The following is a 23101-nucleotide window of genomic DNA, read 5'->3' on the forward strand; positions in this document are numbered from 1 at the left end:
TCTTATACCACACAACATAAACGGTTGTAAAACCAACCAAAAATTGGAGCTAATGTTTAGGCTCCTATCATTACCCAGTTAAGGACACTGTATATCCGGTAGTAATAACCCTACCGGAATAACACCCGTTGAGACAAAGGAGAAAGCTGTCCTGTATATGATGTATATGTTAGTGATCCACAGCACGAATATACATTCAGCAGGAGTAACCCCACTAAAATAACAATAATTGAGACCAGAGTGTTACTGTCTCATAAATAGTATGTACAATCTATAATCCACAGCGATAATTAACCATAATAAGGTCTCACTGTAAACAATGAAGCAAAAAATTAGTTGTCCAGTAACAGGGGGGGGCAATCAGCCTCACAATACCCCTTAGCTGGCAACAATCTGACCTGATACTTTCTTAGACCTCACGACGCGTTTCTTAATTTATCTTAATCCTCAGGGGACTGTGGTCAAGAAATTACAGCTGCAAAGATAAACAGTATAATCAGACTAAAACAATGCAAAGATTCACTAAAGAGTTCGCAGAGCATTCTCAAAAGGATCTCCTACCTACCTTCATTAACCCCTTCACCCCCGGCCACTAAAACACCCTAATGACCGGGCCATTTTTTGCAATTCTGACCAGTGTCACTTTGACAGGTTATAACTCTGGAACGCTTCAACGGATCCTGGCGATTCTGAGATTGTTTTTTCGTGACATATTGTACTTCATGTCAGTTGTAAATTTAGGCCGATATTTTTTGCGTTTATTTGTGAAAATTTAGGAAATTTGGCGAAAATTTTGAAAATTTCGCAATTTTCAAACTTTGAAAATTTATGCCCATAAATCTGAGAGATATGTCACACAAAATAGTTACTAAATAACATTTCCCACTTGTGTACTTTACATCAGCGCAATTTTCGAAACAAATTTTTTTTCCGTTAGGAAGTTAGAAGGGGTCAAAGGTCATCAGCAATTTCTCATTTTTCCAACAAAATTTACAAAATAATTTTTTTTAGGGACCACATTACATTTGAGGTGACTTTGAGAGGCCTAGGTGACAGAAAATACCCAAAAGTGACCCCATTCTAAAAACTACACCCCTCACACTGCTCAAAACCACATCCAATAAGTTTATTAACCCTTTAGGTGCTTCACAGGAACCAAAGCAATGTGGAAGGAAAAAATGAAAATTTTACTTTTTAACACAAAAATGTTACTTTAGCCATAAAATTTTCATTTTTACAAGGGAGAAAAGAGAAAGTACACAATACAATTTATTGTGCATGTTCTCCTGAGTACGCTGATACCCCATATGTGGTAAAAATCAATTGTTTGGGCGCACGGCAGAGCTCGGAAGGGAAGGAGCGCCATTTGAATTTTTGAACGCAAAATTAGCTGCACTCATTAGCGGACGCCATGTCGGGTTTGAAGACCCCCTGAGGTGCCTAAACAATGGAGCTCCCCCACAAGTGACCCCATTTTGGAAACTAGAGCCCTCAAATAATTGTTCTAGATGTTTGGTGAGCACTTTGAACACCTGGGGGCTTCACAGAAGTTTATAGCGTTGAGCCGTGAAAAGAAAAAAAATTTTTTTTACAACAAAACGGTTGCTTCAACTAGGTAGCTTTTTTTTTCACAAGGGTAACAGGAAAAAATGCACCATAAAACGTATTGTGCAATTTCTCCTGAGTACGCAGATACCTCATATGTGGTGGAAATCAAATGTTTGGACACACAGCAGTGCTCGGAAGGCAAGGAGCGCCATTTGAATTTTTGAGTGCAAAATTAGCTGCACCTGTTAGCGGACGCCATGTCGGGTTTGAAGACCCCCTGAGGTGCCTAAACAATGGAGCTCCCCCACAAGTGACCCCATTTTGGAAACTAGAGCCCTCAAATAATTTTTCTAGATGTTTGGTGAGCACTTTGAACACCTGGGGGCTTCACAGAAGTTTATAGCGTTGAGCCGTGAAAAGAAAAAAAAATTTTTTTACAACAAAACGGTTGCTTCAACTAGGTAGCTTTTTTTTTCACAAGGGTAACAGGAAAAAATGCACCATAAAATGTATTGTGCATTTTCTCCTGAATACGCAGATACCTCATATGTGGTGGAAATCAAATCTTTGGACACACGGCAGTGCTCGGAAGGCAAGGAGCGCCATTTGAATTTTTGAGTGCAAAATTAGCTGCACTCATTAGCGGACGCCATGTGGGGTATGAAGACCCCCTGAGGTGCCTAAACAATGGAGCTCCCCCACAAGTCACCCCATTTTGGAAACTAGAGCCCTCAAATAATTTTTCTAGATGTTTGGTGAGCACTTTGAACACCTGGGGGCTTCACAGAAGTTTATAGCGTTGAGCCGTGAAAAGAATTTTTTTTTTTTTTACCACAAAACGGTTGCTTCAACTAGGTAGCTTTTTTTTTCACAAGGCTATCAGGAAAAAATGCACCATAAAATGTATTGTGCATTTTCTCCTGAGTACGCAGATACCTCATATGTGGTGGAAAGTAATTGTTTGGGCGCATGGCGGGGTTCAGAAGAGAAGGAGCGCCATTTGACAGCAAAATTGGTTGGAATCATTAGCGGACGCCATGTCACGTTTGGAGACCCCCTATGGTGCCTAAACAGTGGAGCTCCCCCACAAGTGACACCATTTTGGAAACTAGAGCCCTCAAATAATTTTTCTAGATATTTGGTGAGCACTTTGAACACCTGGGGGCTTCACAGAAGTTTATAGCGTTGAGCCGTGAAAAGAAATTTTTTTTTTTTTACCACAAAACGGTTGCTTCAACTAGGTAGCTTTTTTTTTCACAAGGGTAACAGGAAAAAATGCACCATAAAACGTATTGTGCAATTTCTCCTGAGTACGCAGATACCTCATATGTGGTGGAAAGTAATTGTTTGAGCGCATGGCGGGGCTCAGAAGAGAAGGAGCGCCATTTGACTTTTCAAACGCACAGACGCAGTGCACTGATCGGTCGCTGCAGGACGCACGGTCGGATGCGATAAAAAAAGCGTCGGGGGATACGTAAAAAAAAGTCACGCCAAAAATTGACCATGGATGCAGATACATTATGTGCATCCCTGATCAGCGCTTGGCGGGATGCACGGACGGATGTGATACAAAAAGCGTCGCAAATACGGAAAAAAGTCACGCCAAAAATTGACCATGGATGCCGATCCGTTATGTGCATCCCTGATCAGCGCTTGGCGGGACGCACGGACGGATGCGATACAAAAAGCGTCGGGGATACGGAAAAAAAAGTCACGCCGAAAATTGAGCAGGGATGCCGATCCGTTATCTGCATTCCTGATCAGCGCTTGGCGGGACGCACGGACGGATGCGATACAAAAAGCGTCGGGGATACGGAAAAAAAAGTCACGCCAAAAATTGAGCAGGGATGCCGATCCGTTATCTGCATCCCTGATCAGCGCTTGGCGGGACGCACGGACGGATGAGGTGTAAAAATGGACAGGGGATACGGAAAAAAAAAAAAGTTATACTCACAGTACCCACAGGACTAGCAGGAGGATCACTGACCAGAAGAGCTGCAGAGGAACAGATGGCAGAGAGATGGACAGCTTTACAGGAGTAGCAGGCAGATCAGCAGAATGCCCAGGAAGGACCCAGCGATGGACGCAGATGTGATCAGGCCGGTGAAGACAGGTAAGAGGACGTCGGGGGAGAGCAGAAGGGGACAGGGGGGGGGGAGAGCAGAGGGGGGGCTGAGAGCAGAGGGGGGGCTGAGAGCAGAGGGGGGGCTGAGAGCAGAGGGGGGGGAGCAGAGGGGGGGGGAGCAGAGGGGGAGGGGGTAGAGCAGAGGGGGAGACCGGAGAGGGAGCTGCAGAAGCAGAACAGAGATAATGGGGGAGGCAGTCAGAGGGGGGGGGGGGTTGGGGGGAGCAGATCGCGGGGGGGGCACGGCAGGGGCTATCACGGCAGCGCGCAGGGGCACCACGGGAGCGTGCACGGGCTGCAAAGTGAGCACAGTACTCACGTGCAGCAGCAGCAGCGGCGGCGGTGGCGTGGTACCACAAGTACCAGTCACTGCACGCTGCAGACATGTTGGGGGAGGGCTCGCAGCGGCAGGGGGCATATCGCAGCAGGGAGGCAGATGGCAGCAGGGGGCAGATTGCGGCAGGAGGCAGATCGCAGCAGTGGGGCACATCATGGCAGAGGACAGATCGCAGCAGGAAGCAGATTGCAGCAGGGGGGCACATTGTGGCAGGGGGGCAGATCGCAGCAGAGGGGCAGATCGTGGCGGGGAGCAGATCGGGGGGACACATCGGCAGGGGGCAGGGCCATCACAGGAGCGCGCAGGGGCTATCAGGCGCGCAATACTCAAGTGGGGCAGGAGCAGCGATCGGGCGGTGGCAGCAGCGTTGTGTGGTACTACAAGTACCAGCCAGTGCACGCCGCAAACATGCTGGGGGAGGGCTTCCCAAACCAACACAGGCCTGGGGAGGGCGGCCACCTCCAGATCAGACCGCCCCACTGCACACTGATTGGAGCGATTGCGCGTCATAGCACGATCGCTCCAATCAGTGCTGCAGGGGCTGGGGGCGGCATGCTTGAGGTCCACCTATGATATGCTGCAGCAGCTGCGGCATCTCATAGCTGGATCTCACAGGATCGCACTAATTCGGGCATTATTTTTGCCGAAATTAGTGCGATCGATGTGGTTGGCGGTTCAGATTTGAACAGCCAATCACATCGATCGTCGATAGGGGGTGGCGATGCCGCCCCCCCTGGGGTCAAGCAAAGGTCCCCTGCTGTAAGAAACAGCAGGGGACATCATTTGAAAGCCGTTGCTATGGCCACGGCAATCAAATGAAGTTTAGGCCGTAAAATTACGTCCCTGGTCGTTAAGTCACGTTAAAATAGGACGTAATTTTACGGCCCGCGGTCGTGAAGGGGTTAAGAAAACCCCTGTATGGGTATTTTATTTGCCACTTGCCTCGTGTCCGTGTCGTCTGTACCTATTGTGGGTGCCTGCCTGAATCCAATTTGTGTGTCCTTGTGTTATTTAGGACAGCTTTAGTATTTTCAATTCCTCCCTACATTACAAACGTTAAACCAACCCCCCCCCCCCCCCCGCCAAGCTCATTTTACATACCATGCCCTCTTTTTAAACATCATAGCACCTTCTCATTATAGTGATTCTTATGTGGCAAACTTTTAGCCCAGATAATGTTTAGGTGGGCGTAAACTGTATATACGGCTCCGGTTCTATCATAGCTATGGGCGTTCTATGTACACTGTGACAGCGGTCCTTGTGACCGGTCATGTGATATGGAAATGGGCGGTGCCTTAGTGACGTCCTTGTTCGGTGCTGTGTCATGCGCCCGGATGTGCGCCGGGTAATTCCGCGCGGTTCCGGTCATGTGGCGCTGTGGTAAAAGACAGGATGGGTGGCGCCGGCTTGATGTCACATGAGCGGATCACATGACCGCTATGTGCGCCGGGTAATTCTGTGTAGTTCCGGTCACATGGCACTACGAGCAATAATGAGATGGGCGGTGCCGGCATGATGTCATGGATCACATGATCGCCATATGCGGGGACGTCACTGAGGGACGGTTCTCCATCTGTGGCGCTGATTGGTCCCTAAGGGCGAGGCTTGTGTGACGTCCACCACCTGTTGTGGTTAGACACCTTGGTGGGCGTCACACCTCTCTGATCATTGGCCTACGGCCGATCAGTCTTGGTAGGGGGATGCTGCCCTTGGTCTGGGGGTGGTAATTATGATAAGTGGGGCGTTCCGCCCACAGGATTTTTAAGGGCGGCAAGTTTGAAAGCCTAGTGCTTTATGCCAGCCCGGACACAGTATGTTGGATGTCCGTCTTCTTAATGAAGGTAGGTAGGAGATCCTTTTGAGAATGCTCTGCGAACTCTTTAGTGAATCTTTGCATTGTTTTAGTCTAATTATACTGTTTATCTTTGCAGCTGTAATTTCTTGACCACAGTCCCCTGAGGATTAAGATAAATTAAGAAACGTGTCGGGAGGTCTAAGAAAGTATCAGGTCAGATTGTTGCCAGCTAAGGGGTATTGTGAGGCTGATTGCCCCCCCCTGTTACTGGACAACTAATTTTTTGCTTCATTCTTTACAGTGAGACCTTATTATGGTTAATTATCGCTGTGGATTATAGATTGTACATACTATTTATGAGACAGTAACACTCTGGTCTCAATTATTGTTATTTTGGTGGGGTTACTCCTGCTGAATGTATATTCGTGCTGTGGATCACTAACATATACATCATATACGGGACAGCTTTCTCCTTTGTCTCAACGGGTGTTATTCCGGTAGGGTTATTACTACCGGATATACAGTGTCCTTAACTGGGTAATGATAGGAGCCTAAACATTAGCTCCAATTTTTGGTTGGCTTTACAACCGTTTATGTTGTGTGGTATAAGAAAAATTTCTAACTTAGATATCAAAAGTTACATTTTAATTGTGACCACAAGTCCACAGTTTAGTACCTTTTGCTTTGCTGACTATCTGATTAATTAGTAAGCAACGACACATCCTTTTTCTATTCATATTTATTGGAATGGCAGGCTTTCTCACAACTGGCCTCGATACGGGTAACTGGGCACAAGAGTAGAGTTGAGCGCGGTTCGCGGTTCGAGGTTCTCCAGTTCTAGGCTCGAGTGATTTTGGGGCCTGTTCTAGATTGAACTAGAACTCGAGCTTTTTGCAAAAGCTCGATAGTTCTAGAAACGTTCGAGAACGGTTCTAGCAGCAAAAAAACAGCTAATTCCTAGCTGGCTTTCCGCTGTAATAGTGTAAGTCACTCTGTGACTCACACTATTATGACATTTCAGTGTATAGTGTGCGGGAACAGCGCCTTCAGATCACTGCTGTTTGTATAATGGCGATCGCCATTTTTTTTTTTTTTTCCTTGTCTTCCTTCCCTAAGCGCGCGCGTCTTGTGGGGCGGGCCAGCATGTCAGCCAATCCCAGACACACACACAGCTAAGTGGACTTTTAGCCAGAGAAGCAACGGCATGTGTGATAGGATGTCCATGTCACATGTCCCTGCATTATAAAAACGAGTATCTGCCCGTCCGGACGCCATTATCTCTTCTGCGTCCTTGGTGTCAGACATCAGTGTCGCAGCTCCGTCCTTTGTCCTATCGCCGATACAGCTGTATGCGTTCCATACACAGCGCTAGACAGCTTAGGGAGAGCACTTTCTATCAGTCCTTTTAAGGGCTCAAACCGGCAGGGTCAGAGCCATAGGTGACAGGTCCTGAAAACAGAGACAGCGTCTGTGTAGCCAAGGTCAGGGATTTCGTCGCTGCATTTCCCCATTAGGAGGAAATAGAAAGGCAGGCTTCCATTCCTCTACCCAGAGCCCCACAATCCTGCCACTGTACCCTCCTGTCCTCTGCACACTCCAACTCTTTTTAACTAAGCCATTATACTAGCAAACACTCAGTGTACCTAGTGGCATCCTAAACGTGGCTATTGGACTTTTGTGTAGTCACACTAGTGCAAAGATATTTGCAGCACGTCTGCCTGCATTGCACACTCAAACTTTTTTTAACTAAGCCATTATACTAGCAAACACTCAGTGTACCTAGTGGCATCCTAAACGTGGCTATTGTACTTTTGTGTAGTCACACTAGTGGAAAGATATTTGCAGCACGTCTGCCTGCATTGCACACTCAAACTCTTTTTAACTAAGCCATTATACTAGCAAACAGTCAGTGTACCTAGTGGCATCCTAAATGTGGCTATTGTACTTTTGTGTAGTCACACAAGTGGAAAGATATTTGCAGCACGTCTGCCTGCATTGCACACTCAAACTCTTTTTAACTAAGCCATTATACTAGCAAACAGTCAGTGTACCTAGTGGCATCCTAAACGTGGCTATTGTACTTTTGTGTAGTCAAACTAGTGGAAAGATATTTGCAGCATGTCTGCCTGCATTGCACACTCCAACTCTTTTTAACTAAGCCATTATACTAGCAAACAGTCAGTGTACCTAGTGGCATCCTAAACGTGGCTATTGTACTTTTGTGTAGTCACACTAGTGCAAAGATATTTGCAGAACGTCTGCCTGCATTGCACACTCAAACTTTTTTTAACTAAGGCATTATACTAGCAAACAGTCAGTGTACCTAGTGGCATCCTAAACGTGGCTATTGTACTTTTGTGTAGTCAAACTAGTGGAAAGATATTTGCAGCACGTCTGCCTGCATTGCACACTCAAACTCTTTTTAACTAAGCCATAATACTAGCAAACAGTCAGTGTACCTAGTGGCATCCTAAACGTGGCTATTGGACTTTTGTGTAGTCACACTAGTGCAAAGATATTTGCAGCACGTCTGCCTGCATTGCACACTCAAACTCTTTTTAACTAAGCCATTATACTAGCAAACAGTCAGTGTACCTAGTGGCATCCTAAACGTGGCTATTGTACTTTTGTGTAGTCAAACTAGTGGAAAGATATTTGCAGCATGTCTGCCTGCATTGCACACTCCAACTCTTTTTAACTAAGCCATTATACTAGCAAACAGTCAGTGTACCTAGTGGCATCCTAAACGTGACTATTGTACTTTTGTGTAGTCACACTAGTGGAAAGATATTTGCAGCACGTCTGCCTGCATTGCACACTCAAACTCTTTTTAACTAAAGCGGGCTTTACACGCTACGACATCGCTAATGCGGAGTCGTTGGGGTCACGGAATTCGTGACGCACATCCGGCCGCATTAGCGATGCCGTTGCGTGTGACATCGATTAGCGATTTTGCATCGTTGCAAAACAGTGAAAAATCGCTAATCGGCGACACGGGGGTCCATTCCCAATTATCGTTACTTCAGCAGTAACGAGGTTGTTCCTCGTTCCTGCGGCATCACACATCGCTGCGTGTGACGCCGCAGGAGCGAGGAACGTCTCCCTACCTGCCTCCCGGCCGCTATGCGGAAGGAAGGAGGTGGGCGGGATGTTACGTCCCGCTCATCTCCGCCCCTCCGCTGCGATTGGGCGGCGGTTCAGTGACGTCGCTGTGACGCCGCACGGACCGCCCCCTTAGAAAGGAGGCGGTTCGCCGGTCACAGCGACGTCGCCGGACAGGTAAGTATGTGTGACGGGTCTGGGTGATGTTGTGCGCCACGGGCAGCGATATGCCCGTGTCGCGCAACAGATGGGGGCGGGTACGCATACTAGCGATATCGGGACCGATATCGCAGTGTGTAAAGTAGCCTTAAGCCATTATACTAGCAAACAGTCAGTGTACCTAGTGGCATCCTAAACGTGGCTATTGTACTTTTGTGTAGTCACACTAGTGGAAAGATATTTGCAGCACGTCTGCCTGCATTGCACACTCAAACTCTTTTTACCTAAGCCATTATACTAGCAAACAGTCAGTGTACCTAGTGGCATCCTAAACGTGGCTATTGTACTTTTGTGTAGTCACACTAGTGGAAAGATATTTGCAGCACGTCTGCCTGCATTGCACACTCAAACTCTTTTTAACTAAGCCATTATACTAGCAAACAGTCAGTGTACCTAGTGGCATCCTAAACGTGGCTATTGTACTTTTGTGTAGTCAAACTAGTGGAAAGATATTTGCAGCATGTCTGCCTGCATTGCACACTCCAACTCTTTTTAACTAAGCCATTATACTAGCAAACAGTCAGTGTACCTAGTGGCATACAAGAAGTGGCTATTGTACTTTTGTGTAGTCACACTAGTGGAAAGATATTTGCAGCACCTCTGCCTGCATTGCACACTCAAACTCATTGTTACTAAGCCATTATACTAGCAAACACTGAGTGAACTTAGTGTCATCCTAAACGTGGCTATTGGACTTCTGTATAGTCCCACTAGTGCAAAGATATTTGCAGCACCTCTGCCTGCATTGCACACTCAAACTAATTGTTACTAAGTAGTGATGAGCGAGCATGCTTGTCACTACTCGGTACTCGCACGAGTATCGCTGTACTCGGGCTGCTCGGCGGGGACCGAGTAATCTCGCGATACTCGTGCTGTACTCGTGGTCTTCATTTCTGCATGTTGGCGCTCTTTTGAGAGCCAGCCCTCATGCAGGGATTGGCTGGCAGACCACTGCAATGCCACAGCCCTGTTAGTTGTGGAATTGCAGTGATTGGCCGGCCTGCACAGCGTGACCGAGCCTTTATATCGGCCGGCGCGCTGTGCTCTGCTCACAGCTATTCAGACAGTCAGTGTAGGGAGAGTGTCGCTGATTCAGGGAAAGCTTTGCGGCCCTTTATAGCTTTTTCAGTTGCAGGGCTGCAAACAGTGTGACCAAAAGTCCTTCTCAGGACTATTCTAGTTGTATACAGGCAGGCAGGGTATAGCCAGGTCGGAGTACAGTAGCAGAGTTCTTCTCAGGACTATTGTTGCTATATACAGGCAGGGTATAGCCAGGTCTGAATACAGGCTAGTGACCAAAAGAGTCCTTGTCAGGACTATTGTACCAGTATACAGGCAGGCAGGCAGGCAGGGTAGTGGTGACCGTATACCAGCCTTCATCATATCTGGGGCTGGTGTACACAGTGTAAAACAGTCCAGATAGTGTCTGACTTGTCTGTAATTGTCGCTCCCCAAAAAAACCTGTTAGGTTATTATTGCGTCCGTGCTTGGTTTTTAAAACCGCACGTGTGTGCCTGTTGGTGGCAGCGTACAGGTGCACTTGTGTGCAATTTCCACACACTTTGATATAACGCACAAGTAGTGAATATACACGTCAGCAGTGCACAGCATTGCAAAATGCGCAAGGGCATTGGCAAGGAACAAGGAAGTGGACGTGATGGTGGTGCAGGCAGAGGCCGAGGTCGTGGGCAAGCTCTAATTTCGCCACAACAAAGGGCCACATCTAGTCGCTCGCACGTCCTGTCCCAAATTCTTGGGGACCGCAGCAGTACACCGCTCTTGAACCAAGACCAGTGTCAACAGGTTGTTAGTTGGATAGCAGATAATGCTTCCAGTCAGATTGGCACCACCACAAACACTCTGTCTTCCACACGGTCAAGTGTCAGTAGCCATGATACTGCACCGCACATTTCTGAACCTGATCCTCCTTCCTACCACCAGGCTGAGTACACGTCCTTCTCGGACATTAATGATCCCACACTTGGACACTCGGAAGAGCTGTTCACGTTTCCATTCACACATTCTGGCCTCTCGCCAGCTCATATTGAAGTGGGTCATGAGGAGATCGTCTGTACAGATGGCCAAATATTTGAGCAGCCACGTTCTCACGAAGTTGGCAACGTGTCTCAACAAGTGGTGGACGATGATGAGACACAATTGTCAGCAAGTCAGGAGGAGGAGCAGGGTGCGGAAGAGGAAGACGACGTGGTGGATGATCCAGTAACTGACCCAACCTGGCAGGAGGATATGCAGAGCGAGGACAGCAGTGCACAGGGGGAGGGAGGCGTAGCATCACAACAGGCAGTAAGAAGCAGGGTGGTGGCCCCAGGCAGAAGTCAGGCAACCGTTCCCCGGAACAACACGACGACACAAGGTGCCTGTACAAATGTTAGGTCTTCCCGAGTCTGGCAGTTTTTTAAGTTGGATCCAGATGATTCAAAAAAGGCCATTTGCAACACCTGCCGTGCCAGCATCAGCAGGGGTACCAAAACTAGCAGCCTGACCACCACCAGCATGATCAGGCACATGTCAGCCAAGCACCCGACTTTGTGGGAAGTACAACAGAGTCGAGGAGCAGTGCTTGCTGATGTCACTGCTACGTCTTCGCTGGTTGTGCATGCGAGCCAATCCTCTGTCCATGCTGCCTGCGAACAAGCCTCCTCCACTCCTGCACCTGCAGTTGCCTACGCAGAAAGAACACCATCATCAAGCACGTCCTTGTCCCAGCGCAGCGTTCAGTTATCCATTCAGCAAACCTTTGAACGCAGGCGCAAATACACTGCCAACACCCCACATGCCACAGTTCTAAATGCTAACATTTCGCGACTGCTTGCGCTGGAAATGTTGCCTTTTAGGCTGGTGGAGACTGAAGCATTCCGTGACCTGATGGCGGCAGCTGTCCCACGTTACTCGGTCCCCAGCCGCCACTATTTCTCCCGGTGTGCCGTCCCCGCGTTGCATAACCACGAGTCACAAAACATCACATGTGCCCTGAACAACGCTGTTTCACCCAAGGTCCACCTAACCACAGACACGTGGACAAGTGCTTGTGGGCAAGGCCGCTACATCTCATTGACGGCACACTGGGTTAATATTGTGGAAGCTGGGACCCAGTCTGAGCGAGGGACGGAACACGTCCTTCCCACACCAAGGTTTGCAGGCCCTACCTCAGTCAGTGTTTCACCCACACTCTACAGCTCCGGAATGTCATGCTCTTCAGCCTCCTCCTCCTCCTGCGCATCCTCATCTACTGTGCCCTCCACACCAGTCACAAGCTGGAAGCACTGCAGCACTGCCTCGGCGAAGCGGCAACAGGCTGTGCTGAAGCTAATCTGCATAGGTGACAAACCCCACAATGCAGAAGAGCTGTGGACAGCTCTGAAACAGCAGGCAGATCACTGGCTCACTACTCTGAACCTAAAGCCAGGAAAGGTCGTGTGTGACAATGGCCGGAACCTGGTGGCGGCTTTGAGGCGAGGCCAGCTGACACATGTTCCATGCGTGGCCCATGTGCTCAACCTCGTGGTTCAGCGGTTTATAAAGTCATACCCAGAGCTGTCTGATCTGCTGGTAAAAGTTCGCCGCCTGTCTGCACATTTTCGAAAGTCACCTACTGCTTCAGCCGGCCTTGCCGGCTTTCAGCGCCGTTTGCATCTTCCGGCTCACAGATTGGTGTGTGATGTCCCCACGCGTTGGAATTCAACTCTGCACATGTTGGTCAGGATATGTGAGCAGAAGAGGGCAGTTGTTGAGTACCTGCATCACCTAAGCCGTCGGGAAATGGGTCAAACTCCACACATAACACCTGAGGAGTGGAGATGGATGTCAGACCTATGTACCATCCTCCAAAACTTTGAGGACTCCACCAAGATGGTGAGTGGTGATGTCGCCATTATTAGCGTCACCATACCGCTACTCTGCCTTCTAAAACGGTCTCTGCTGAAAAACAAACATGATGCATTGCAGGCGGAGCGCGATGAGTTGCAGCAAGAAACAGTAGTGGGTGTGGGTGATAACACACAGCCCAGCCTCGTCTCATCACAACGTGCAGTGGAGGACTATGACGAGGAGGAGGATGAAGACATGGAGCAACTCTCCGGCCAAATTGAGGATATGACATGCACACCAGTCATATCCTCGGTTCAGCGTGGCTGGCCAGAGGACAGGGTAGATGAGGAGGAGGAGGAGGAGGAGGAGGAGGACAGCATGTTCAGTCACCTTGTTGGTCAGGCTACTGAAGTCCTGGCTGTTAAGAGTCTGGCGCACATGGCTGACTTTATGGTAAGCTGCCTGTCTCGTGACCCTCGCGTTAAGAACATCTTGGCCGACAATCATTACTGGTTGGTAACACTGTTAGACCCACGCTACAAGGAGAACTTTTTGTCTCTTATTCCCGTGGAGGAGAGGTCAACCAAAATGCAGCAGTTTCGGAAGGCCATACTCACGGAAGTAGGCAATGCATTCCCCTCACAAAACGCTAGCGGCATAGGTCATGAATCAGTGGACAACCGAGGCGTACAGCCGAGAGAGGCACAAGTCCAATCCGCCAGAGGTAGGGGAACAGTCTTTAAGATGTGGGACAGTTTTCTCAGCCCCTCACGTACCACAGCCCCTGAGGTGCGGGGTAGTGCCACAAGAAATCCTAAGTTTGCCCAGATGCTGAAGGAGTACCTTGCAGATCGAACAACTGTACTCCGACATTCCTCTGTGCCTTACAATTATTGGGTATCCAAGCTGGACACGTGGCATGAATTGGCTCTCTACGCCTTGGAAGTCCTGGCCTGCCCTGCTGCTAGCGTTTTGTCAGAGCGTGTTTTTAGTGCCGCAGGTGGAATCATTACAGATAAACGCACCCGCCTGTCAACTGAAAATGCTGACAGGCTGACTCTGATCAAGATGAACAAGGGTTGGATTGGGCCAGACTTCACCACACCACCAGCAAATGAGAGCGGAATTTAAAGTTTGCCATGTACCTCCACTCACCCATGGGTACACACTTCTGGACTTTGGATAATCGCTGGACTGCTCCTCCTTCTCCTCATGCACCACCATGATGATGACCGTTACAAATTGCAATACTTAGGCCTTTGTTTCAGGTATACCCCCAGTGGTAAATTTTTTCGCCCATTCTTTGCAGAATGGACATTACAACGACAGGAGACCCGCTCCTTTGCAATGGGAACAATGTTTTGAGGCCCTCATGCACGTCTCTACCCAGGGACAACGTGGAGCCTCCCAATTTTTGGCTGCCCTGCCTAAGGGCTATACTATAATACACCCACTTCCTTAAAATGGACATTTAATGTTTTGAGGCCCTCATGCACGTCTCTACCCAGGGACAACGTGGAGCCTCCCAATTTTTGGCTGCCCTGGCAAAGGGCTATACTGAAATAGACCCACTTCCTTACAATGGGCACTTCAGGTTTACAGGCCATCATGCACGTCTCTATCCAGGGACAATGTGGAGCCTCCCAATTTTTGGCTGCCCTGGCAAAGGGCTATACTGAAATAGACCCACTTCCTTACAATGGGCACTTCAGGTTTACAGGCCATCATGCACGTCTCTATCCAGGGACAATGTGGAGCCTCCCAATTTTTGGCTGCCCTGGCAAAGGGCTATACTGAAATAGACCCACTTCCTTACAATGGGCACTTCAGGTTTACAGGCCATCATGCACGTCTCTATCCAGGGACAATGTGGAGCCTCCCAATTTTTGGCTGCCCTGGCAAAGGGCTATACTGAAATAGACCCACTTCCTTACAATGGGCACTTCAGGTTTACAGGCCATCATGCACGTCTCTATCCAGGGACAATGTGGAGCCTCCCAATTTTTGGCTGCCCTGGCAAAGGGCTATACTGAAATAGACCCACTTCCTTACAATGGGCACTTCAGGTTTACAGGCCATCATGCACGTCTCTATCCAGGGACAATGTGGAGCCTCCCAATTTTTGGCTGCCCTGGCAAAGGGCTATACTGAAATAGACCCACTTCCTTACAATGGGCACTTCAGGTTTAAAGGCCATCATGCACGTCTCTATCCAGGGACAATGTGGAGCCTCCCAATTTTTGGCTGCCCTGGCAAAGGGCTATACTGAAATAGACCCACTTCCTTACAATGGGCACTTCAGGTTTAAAGGCCATCATGCACGTCTCTATCCAGGGACAATGTGGAGCCTCCCAATTTTTGGCTGCCCTGGCAAAGGGCTATACTGAAATAGACCCACTTCCTTACAATGGGCACTTCAGGTTTACAGGCCATCATGCACGTCTCTATCCAGGGACAATGTGGAGCCTCCCAATTTTTGGCTGCCCTGGCAAAGGGCTATACTGAAATAGACCCACTTCCTTACAATGGGCACTTCAGGTTTACAGGCCATCATGCACGTCTCTATCCAGGGACAATGTGGAGCCTCCCAATTTTTGGCTGCCCTGGCAAAGGGCTATACTGAAATAGACCCACTTCCTTACAATGGGCACTTCAGGTTTAAAGGCCATCATGCACGTCTCTATCCAGGGACAATGTGGAGCCTCCCAATTTTTGGCTGCCCTGGCAAAGGGCTATACTGAAATAGACCCACTTCCTTACAATGGGCACTTCAGGTTTAAAGGCCATCATGCACGTCTCTATCCAGGGACAATGTGGAGCCTCCCAATTTTTGGCTGCCCTGGCAAAGGGCTATACTGAAATAGACCCACTTCCTTACAATGGGCACTTCAGGTTTAAAGGCCATCATGCACGTCTCTATCCAGGGACAATGTGGAGCCTCCCAATTTTTGGCTGCCCTGGCAAAGGGCTATACTGAAATAGACCCACTTCCTTACAATGGGCACTTCAGGTTTAAAGGCCATCATGCACGTCTCTATCCAGGGACAATGTGGAGCCTCCCAATTTTTGGCTGCCCTGGCAAAGGGCTATACTGAAATAGACCCACTTCCTTACAATGGGCACTTCAGGTTTAAAGGCCATCATGCACGTCTCTATCCAGGGACAATGTGGAGCCTCCCAATTTTTGGCTGCCCTGGCAAAGGGCTATACTGAAATAGACCCACTTCCTTACAATGGGCACTTCAGGTTTAAAGGCCATCATGCACGTCTCTATCCAGGGACAATGTGGAGCCTCCCAATTTTTGGCTGCCCTGGCAAAGGGCTATACTGAAATAGACCCACTTCCTTACAATGGGCACTTCAGGTTTAAAGGCCATCATGCACGTCTCTATCCAGGGACAATGTGGAGCCTCCCAATTTTTGGCTGCCCTGGCAAAGGGCTATACTGAAATAGACCCACTTCCTTACAATGGGCACTTCAGGTTTACAGGCCATCATGCACGTCTCTATCCAGGGACAATGTGGAGCCTCCCAATTTTTGGCTGCCCTGGCAAAGGGCTATACTGAAATAGACCCACTTCCTTACAATGGGCACTTCAGGTTTACAGGCCATCATGCACGTCTCTATCCAGGGACAATGTGGAGCCTCCCAATTTTTGGCTGCCCTGGCAAAGGGCTATACTGAAATAGACCCACTTCCTTACAATGGGCACTTCAGGTTTAAAGGCCATCATGCACGTCTCTATCCAGGGACAATGTGGAGCCTCCCAATTTTTGGCTGCCCTGGCAAAGGGCTATACTGAAATAGACCCACTTCCTTACAATGGGCACTTCAGGTTTAAAGGCCATCATGCACGTCTCTATCCAGGGACAATGTGGAGCCTCCCAATTTTTGGCTGCCCTGCCTAAGGGCTATACTATAATACACCCACTTCCTGACAATGGACACTTAATGTTTTGAGGCCCTCATGCACGTCTCTACCCAGGGACAACGTGGAGCCTCCCAATTTTTGGCTGCCCTGCCTAAGGGCTATAGTACAATAGACCCACTTCCTTACAATGGGCACTTCAGGTTTACAGGCCCTCATGCACGTCTGTATGCAGGGGCATTGGTGAACCTCACAATTTTGGACTGCCCTGGCAAAGGAAAATACTACAAAGACTCACTTCCTCAAAATGGGCACATTAGACTCAAGAGGCCTTCATGTACGTCTCTTCTCAGGGACATCGGAGTGCCACACAATGTTTTCACGTAAAATCTTTCATGTATTAATCTCAAAAAGTAACATACACCAGCTCTATCTCACTATTGGGTATGTGCCCTTAACATTTCCGCCATGAAAAATCATTTTGGGGTCATTTTGGAAGGTTTTCTGGTGAGTCCGTAAAAATGGCGTAAAACGCGGACAAAATTGTTCACAGCTGTGACTTTTCAGTGATAAATGCTTCAAGGGGTCTTCCCCATGCTGTTGCCATGTCATTTGAGCACTCTTCTGAGACTTTTGTGACATTTTTAGGGTTTCTCCATGCTGCCGGGGGGTCATTTCACAAAAATACTCGGGTCTCCCATAGGATAACATTGGGCTCGTTGCTCGGCCCGAGTACACGAGTATCTTGGGAGGCTCGGCCCGAGCTTCGAGCACCCGAGCTTTTTAGTACTCGCTCATCACTATTACTAAGCCATTATACTAGCAAACACTGAGTGAACTTAGTGGCATCCTAAACGTGGCTATTGGACTTCTGTATAGTCCCACTAGTGCAAAGATATTTGCAGCACCTCTGCCTGCATTGCACACTCAAACTCATTGTTACTAAGCCATTATACTAGCAAACACTGAGTGAACTTAGTGTCATCCTAAACGTGGCTATTGGACTTCTGTATAGTCCCACTAGTGCAAAGATATTTGCAGCACCTCTGCCTGCATTGCACACTCAAACTCATTGTTACTAAGCCATTATACTAGCAAACACTGAGTGAACTTAGTGTCATCCTAAACGTGGCTATTGGACTTCTGTATAGTCCCACTAGTGCAAAGATATTTGCAGCACCTCTGCCTGCATTGCACACTCAAACTCATTGTTACTAAGCCATTATACTAGCAAACACTGAGTGAACTTAGTGTCATCCTAAACGTGACTATTGGACTTCTGTATAGTCCCACTAGTGCAAAGATATTTGCAGCACCTCTGCCTGCATTGCACACTCAAACTCATTGTTACTAAGCCATTATACTAGCAAACAGTCATTGAACCTAGTGGCATCCTAAACGTGGCTATTGAACTTTTGTCTAGTCCCACTAGTACAAATCTATGTGCAGCACCTGTGCATGACACCCTCCTGCTCTGTTTTTAATAAGCTATAATGATAGCAAAAAATACTGCCATTTAGTGGCATCATAGAACTGGCTGTTGTATTCCATTAGTGCCCCACTGGTGCCAAGCTATTTCTAGCACCTGTGCATGACACCCTCCTGCTCTGTTTTTAATAAGTTATAATGATAGCAAAAAATACTGCCATTTAGTGGCATCATAGAACTGGCTGTTGTATTCCATTAGTGCCCCACTGGTGCCAAGCTATTTCTAGCACCTCTACATGACACCCTCATGCACATTTTGCTACGCTAATGTTATAGCAAACTCAGGGAATTCATTGCTGCGTTTGATAATTCGGAGGGATAGAAAGTGAGGCTTCCTTTAGCTTTTCCTTCTGTTCATAGACAGCATCTCCAAGTTCACACCCGAAGAGCAATTTCTCCTCCACATCTAAGTGTGGAGTGGCAGCTAGTGCGCATGCGTGTGCCGATTTACCCCAGCTGCAGCCTAACTACAGTGTTTCGCCTAGTGAGTATGCTCAGCCTGACTGTGCCATTCCTGACGCTAAGTCTTCATTTCGGGATACAGCGCATGCTCCCACACTAAGTGTCAAAAGCCTCTTTGCACAGGTACTTGCATTCCGTGCCGGGTCTAAGTCCTGTTTTGTGCCTAGACACCATGCTAAAGCTGATAGTCTTTTTTCAGAGACTGTATTTCATGCTACTGAGCATGCTCAGGCACTTACTGCATCAGAGACTAGGTCCGGTAATGAACTCTTTGGCCCTGCCCCTGATGTGGGGGTCCCATATAGACCACAGGGCATCAGGTGTCCTCCCAAATGGCTTGCAGAGGCCCACCCCTATGACTTGTCACCGCATTATTGATGGTCAGACGATGACTGGTGAGGTGTTTGGGTCATGGCAGCCATGAGGTCATCATTGAAGTTGCGGTTCCAAATAGGACGCTAGTTATGCCACTCATGACGTGTCATTCTACTTTTGTCTCCAGGAGGTTCATTGTGGTTCACCCTGGTTTGGGGCGGACCCAGGTTATAAAAGGGGCTGGAGCCAACAAGGAGGTGTGCATTCTTCTATTATGCTCCGAAAGAGCACACCTCCATGTGTTGAACCCATTGCGGCTTTAGGCCAGAGGTAGGCAGGGATAGGGTGTCGATGCAGGCCAGCACCACAGTTGGTAACGCAGAACGGTTAAGACCAGCTCCTGTCCTACCAGTCCTGCTTGTGCAGCCCAGTGGCATTAACAGGCCTGCTGCTGCTGATGCGCCTGCTGTCCACAGGTGTGGCCCCTACGCACACGGTCAGCGTACTCAATGGCTCCTGTGTTGTTAACAGGGAGTTCCTGGGCTGGGTGGGCATGTGGACCTGTGACGCTAACAGGGCTCCCAGTCTCCAGATCCGAATGGCGTCTAACTCGGTTCAGGCTACTATTAGTTTCATAGCCACACAGCTCTGTATCCTCCACCAAACCTTCCAGTTGCCAACCTCTCCTTTTCCAACTGGGAGCACGGTGGACACTGACTGCTGATGGGGATATATACCTTTCTCTTTCTTTTCTTATCAATTTTCGTTATATAGCGGTAACATAGTATATACCACCTTATCCAAATCTGCCAGTCCCACTGTAACAGATGGTGTTTCTTCATCAAATGTTACTTTTGCTTAACCACCAAATCCACGGACCAAAACTTTTTTCCCCTTTCCAACACACCTGTTCCCCTTTCCACCAGCATCTGTCCTTTTTCAACTCATTTTGGTATATGACCAAAAGTGCAACTCTGCAGGGACACCGTACTCAACGCCATCTCAGCACAGCAGCCATCCCTCGGTCCCTCCGATGTGGACAAGGAAAAGACCATTTCCTCCTATCCATGACAAAGCGTTGAGATTCACTCTGTGCAGCACTGGTGTTTAGTGGAAAAGCAGATCTAAGATTGCGTACCACATTCTGCAGATACTCCTGTATACGTGCGTCCATTTCTATGGCAGGAATTATTTCGCCAAATTTTGTCTTCTACCGGGGATCTAACAGTGTGGCAACCCAGTATTCAGGATTACTTCGAATTCGTACAATCCGAGGGTCATGTAGGTAGTGCAGCAAGAAGGCGCTCATGTGTCTTGTGCATCCAGGAGGACCAAGTCCTTGGTGTGTTGGTGGCAGAGAGGTGAGAATCGTGCCTCCTTCCTCTGCCCTCTCCCCACAACCTCGCACAACCGAAATGTGAGCAAGCTCTCACTCATCTGCTGAGTCTTCCATGCCCATCGCCAGTTCGTCCTCCATTTCTTCATGGGCTCCTGCACTTTCCTCAACACTTTTTGCTGATACTATGCGCCCTTGTTAATCCCTCTCCCTCACCATGACTGCCGCATAGGTGCCGCTGACCATCTGGACCTCGTAGATCTTGTTATCCCTTCCGCATATGACTCCTCCTGTACTTCCTCCCCTTCCTCTTGTCCCAACACCTGACTCCGAATAATAATTACAGTGTGCTCCATCATGTAGATGACCAGAATTGTCACGCTGAGAATGACATTGCCAGTGCTAAACATCTTCGTCGACATTTGTAAACTGTGTAGCAGGGTGCATAGGTCCTTGATCTGACACCACTCCAGCAGCGTGATCTGCACCACCTCTGGATCAAGTTATCCCAGGCTATATGTCATACCGTATTTCAGCAGGGCTCTGCGGTGCTGCCACACACGCTGCAACATGTGCAGATTCCAATTCCTGCGTGTCAGAACATCGCATTTCCGGCGTTTAACTGCCAGACCCTATAACTTCCGGAGTGATGAAAGTTGTTGAGCTGCTGTGTGCGCACGATGGAAGTGAGCACATAGCGAGCGTGCCCGCTGCACAAGGCCATGTAGGCCGGGATGGTGTTTTAAAAATTGCTGGAGAATTAGGTTCAACACGTGAGGCATACAAGGCACGTGTGTCACATTGCCCTGACGATGGCCCGCAGCCAGGTTTGCATCATTGCCGCACACGGCTGTTAAGTCACCAACGGAGTACGCTCCGTCAATTTGTACTCCGGTCGCCAGGTGACAACGTGTTCCTTTCATGCATAGTGCTGATGATGGGAGAGGAGTCGATGCCAGCGGCGCAGGTGGACGCAGGTTATGCTCACCCACTGGGCTGCATTACCTTGACAGATGCAGAATCTCTGGCTGAATGTAGCTGGTGGGTATCTCACAGATGAAATACCATCATTCAGCTACAACCAATGGGAAGACACCACACCCTTTTTTATGCCCATCCTGTCTGCAGACCACTGCCAGACATAGCTATGAACCTCTGGTTAATTTTACCCCCAGTTCAGTTTTATGATTTTGTGTGCTTGTTACCTGACTACTTTTCCTGCTTGCTGTTTATGTACCTTGTTGGCCGATCCGCATTTCACCTCTGCTTGTTTTCTGATTAAGTCCTGGCCGTCCCATTCTGTTCCTGTTCCTCAATTAATGTTTTGACCCTGCCTGACTACTATTCTCTGGAACTGCAGCCTTCCACAGGTATTAATCACCTTGGGCCCTGTGTAATTCCTAATCCCTGTATAGGGGTTAAAGGGTTTCAGGGTTCTGGGGGTCCTGCTTGGTGAGTGGCTTCCCTCTAACCTATCATTTACAGCCCATCTGAGTGTGTGGATCAAGGAAGGCGTTACACCGTGCTCTCTGCAGAAGGCCATGTGGGCCAGGATAGTGCTTTAAAAATTGCTGGACAACCAGGTTCAACACGTGAACCACACAAGGCACGTGTGTCACATTGTCACAGCGAAGGGCCGCACCCATGTTTGCATCATTGTCGCACCCGGCCTTCCCTGGCTGCTGGTTGAGTGGAGACAACCATTGATGAAACTCGGTCTCCAGAGCTAACCGTCCACAACTTCTCAGCGGTGTGACTCACATTTCCCATACATTTCAAAGTAAACCTTTGACCGCCTGATGGCATTGAGCTCTGCTGCCAGCATAGTAAGGAGGTGTGTGGTAGTCCTTGTGCGCAGTTACAAGGAAGGGTGGCCTGACCACACAGGGTTTGCGCCAAGGTGGAGGACCCACACGAGGTTAAAGAGGCAGAAGCAGTGTATTAACTTCTACACACAGAAGAAGGATTGACACAACTCGTGGGGACGGCAAGACTTGTACAGCAGACCCTTCTCCATCTCTCCCCACAGTAACCCATTGCCCAGTCAGCGACATGTAACGCCCCTGTCCATGCTTACTGGGCCAATTATCTGTGGTGAAATGCACCCTGTTACACAGAGTTTCTCAACGAATCAGTGATGTTTAGTGCGACATGCTGTTGTAGCGCGTGCACGCCTTTGTTGGAGAAGGAGTGGCGCCTGGGCATTGGCTCTTGGGGCACTGCGATGGGCATAAGGTCTCGAAAATCCTCGGTTAAAAAGGTTGGAAAGGCAGCATTTTGGTAGCCAACAGTTTCCAGATGCTGAAAGTCAACCTCTAAGCCATGTCATGCCCTTCTAAAAGCATGTAAAACACAGTAAGGGGACTCCAATCACAGTCTCCCTCGTTGCCACTAATTGGGCCACACGCACCCCACTTGACTGGCATCAGTTGACCTTCCCTTTTGAAAAAGAAAAAGATGCTTGGCATGAAGCACTCTCAAAAATACGCGTGCCTTTCCCGTTCCCTGGCTGACCCAGGGGAAGAAAAGTCCTCTGAGAGCCATGACTTGTTCATCTTGGTTCTTTTAGAAACACAGCGAGGGGACTCCAACCACAGTCTCCCTCGTTGCCACTAATTGGGCCACACACACCCCACTTGACTGGCATCAGTTGACCCCCCCTTTTGAAAAAGAAAAA

General features: G+C 48.6%; 1 protein-coding gene across 3 annotated transcripts in view; it reads right to left on the reverse strand.

The window, feature by feature from the left end:
* VWC2 (von Willebrand factor C domain containing 2) overlaps nt 1-23101 on the reverse strand; it is a 2156493-nt gene that overhangs the window by 2001437 nt on the left and 131955 nt on the right. The window lies entirely within an intron of this gene.

Source organism: Anomaloglossus baeobatrachus, chromosome 6 (genome assembly GCF_048569485.1).
Source record: "Anomaloglossus baeobatrachus isolate aAnoBae1 chromosome 6, aAnoBae1.hap1, whole genome shotgun sequence".
NCBI classification, from domain to species: Eukaryota; Metazoa; Chordata; class Amphibia; order Anura; family Aromobatidae; genus Anomaloglossus; species Anomaloglossus baeobatrachus.